Source organism: Crinia signifera, chromosome 6 (genome assembly GCF_055691185.1).
Source record: "Crinia signifera chromosome 6, ASM5569118v1, whole genome shotgun sequence".
Classification (NCBI taxonomy): Eukaryota; Metazoa; Chordata; class Amphibia; order Anura; family Myobatrachidae; genus Crinia; species Crinia signifera.
This window is the reverse complement of record NC_139222.1, coordinates 177,200,675-177,204,033: the sequence shown is the minus strand read 5'-3', so window position 1 is coordinate 177,204,033 and position 3,359 is coordinate 177,200,675.

Genomic DNA, 3,359 nt, shown 5'->3' with positions numbered 1-3,359 from the left:
CAGTGGAGTGCCCGCCGCGGGGATAGCAGAGGACGGACAGAGGAGCTGGTGGCGTCTGCGGTGACCCCCGCCGACCTGCAGCAGCGGGGACGGGAGCCAGCACCAGCGCGCCGCAGAGAGAAGCGGCGAGAGAGACGGGTGACGTCACGCGACCCCGCCGACCTCCTGAGAGACGGAAGGAGCCGCCATCACCAGCGCGGAGGGGGAGAACCAGTTAACTGCTACAGGGGTTAATCCGACAGAGCGGAGACCTTGGCCGCGCACCAGAGGAGTGAGAGAGGCCCTGTAGGCTGCTGCACTCGTTGGCTGAACCCACAGTATCCCTGAGAGAGACGACCCCCATGCTGAGGGTCTAGGAGGGAGAAGGACTGGCCGCCATCTTGCCACCAAAACGTGAGTGCTGCCTGTGAGGCCCTTAGGGATCTGACACTACACCCTGCTATAGTCTTCCCCCCAGAGCCATACCCAACGTAGAGGTCGCCCCTGCATCCTTGGAGTTGGACACTCCCCTATTAGTGGCCCGCCCGCAACTTCCAGGCCATCGGCCTTTCTTTCCCCGGGCCGCCCTACCCAGTGAGGAAACTCGCTCACTATAAGGGCCGAGGAGGCCTCCTCACTGCTGCTAAGACCGCATACCCTCTTCCCCGAGGACTACCTGGAGTACCCGTTGTTCCAATTCAGGATATCCTGGGTAAAGGGTCAGTAAACGTCCAGGACATTAGGCAGACCCTACCCCTGCCCCACGACTGGATATGTGCACCACCATGGGCCCCAGCCAAACCCTTGTGCACAGGTCGGGCCATTAGGGCCTGCGAGTTAGGACATTGTAAAATTGTTGCGAAGGGTTGTCAGGAGTAAGTGGAATAGGTTACCGGTAACTGTAGTTTAGTTTGGGATACGTCACTAGTACAGAGAAAGGTGTCGTAAAACATTTCCTCTTGCTTGAATGTTTATTGCACTGTGAAACATTTCCTTTTACTTGAATGTTTATTGCACTGTGAACCATTTCCTTTCACTTGAATGTTTATTGCACTGTGAAACATTTCCTTTTGCCTGAATGTTTATTGCACCGTAAAACATTTCCTTTTGCCTGAATGTTTATTGCACCGTAAAGCATTTCCTTTTTACCTAAAAATAAAAGGAAAATCTAATCTGATAGTGGAGTGTTCTGTGCCCATTCCTGCATCCTGAGAAGACTCCTGACTGAGATCCGGATATTGGGGAAGAACGGCCCCCGCCGCATCCATAAGGTAACTCCTCCTTTTGGGTGTCTACATGTCCCTATTACCTAAACTCATGTATCTCTTCCGCATGATCCCCTACACTTTCCCGAAAAAAGAGCTTGCCAAATGTAACTCAATTATGCTTAAATGTATCTGGTCCTCAGTTCCCCCTAAACTGGCTCGCTCTAGGATGACCCTCCCTAGAGCCAAAGGTGGATTGAACCTCCCAGACCTAGGTTTATACCATGATGCCTGCAAACTGGCCCAGATAAAAACTTTCTTCGAAGCGCACTCAGAATCAAGGTGGGTGGACCCTGAGATATCGCATGCAACGACCCCAATCAATGATCTGTTTAGAATACCCAAACAATTCCGTCCTGATCTCTCCTCACTTCTCCCAACCACTAGGGCCTCCATTGCAACCTGGGATGCATTGATCTCTAGACTCCCCCACCCCGTATCTCAACTCCCACTAATTTCATTGAAATCAATATCCAAACTAATACCCAATCTACACCTTGCCAGATGGACCACACTAGGTATTTCTAAACTAGGTGATATTTTGGAAGGCCAGCATATCCTCCCTTTCTCTGCCCTTCAGCAGAGATTCTCTCTCCCCAAATCTGAACTACTACATTATTTTCAAATTTGCCACTGGTGGAATACTGCCCATACTTCTAATAGTACACCTAGTAACTTTGATACTTTCACATATCTATTCCCGCCTTAACCTACCAAACTCGAAAGGGGACGTTACATTTTGGTATAGAACATTGATAGACATTCCAAATTCCCCTAAGTCAAATGCACAGACTAAGTGGGAAGTTGACCTAGGTATGACCCTCTCGGATGCTCAATGGAGCAAAATTTTTCTCTCCTCCTATGCTATGTCAAAATGTATGAACCATACTGAGATGCACATAAAACTAATACACAGATTATATCTAACCCCAGCCAAACTACACTCCTTCTGGCCCACATGTTCCAAGTTCTGTTGGAGACAATGTGGTAATATCGGTCACATATACCATTTATTCTGGTCTTGCCCCCTTCTCACTGTGTTTTGGAAGGAAGTATTTGACCTAGCAAATCAGGTCTTAGACACAGCACTATTACCCACTCCATTAATAGCCTTATTTAATATCTTCCCTGACACGGTCTTACCTAATAAACGCTATGTTCTAGGCCATATTTTCATTGCGGCCCGCGTAGCCCTGGCCCAGTGCTGGAAACAATCCACCCCTCCTCTACTTTTAAAAGTTACTCAGAAAATTAACTTTAACTTCACCATGGAAGCACAATATTCTTCCCACTCCGGCTCTGCATCTGCTTCAATGGCTCGCTAGTTGCTTTGGCATGAATATGTTACTATTGGAGCAGGTACATCGCACAATCCCAAATCACCCCAATGTGACCCCCTTCAATTCAGCCTTAACGAGAAGCAAGCAGAATCTACAGACTCTCCTTGATCCCTTAATTCTCCACTCTACGACCTGCTTGTGTGGTTACGTTACGTACTTAATGTTTATTTAATTATTTTACTGCTAGATTTATTTGACAAATATAGATATGGCTTACATTACTATTATGGTTAAATACTTTACCTGATGTTTCTGTTTAGGTCTACTAAACTCTCATTGTGTACCGTATGACAATATTTCTTGCCTGCTTACTTATGTACAGAGTCTATGTACCCCCCCCCCCCTTGTCCCGTCCCCCTGTTCCCCCCCCTTGTTTTACTTTATTCTGTAACCCCCCATCAAAAAAAAAATTCCATAAAATATTGATGTTAAAAAAAAAGGAAGGGGCAACATCCCATTGAGCAGCTTACCAACAAATGTGTTATGTAGTTGAGAGAGGCACAACCTCGGTCCTCAAGGCACACTAACAGTCCTGCTTTAGTAATATCCATGCTTGAACACAGATGGATTTAAAAACTGATGTACTAATTAAGTCACCTGTGCAAAGGTAGCTAGCTCTAAAACCAGGACTGTTAGTTTGCCTTGAGGACCAAAGTTGAGGAACACTACAATAATGTACACCAGGGAACACTTTGTAGCGGAATTAGCCCAAAGACTCAGATGTATCTGAGAGAAGCTTATAACGGATTTCAGGTTCATGTCTTGCAGAGCATTT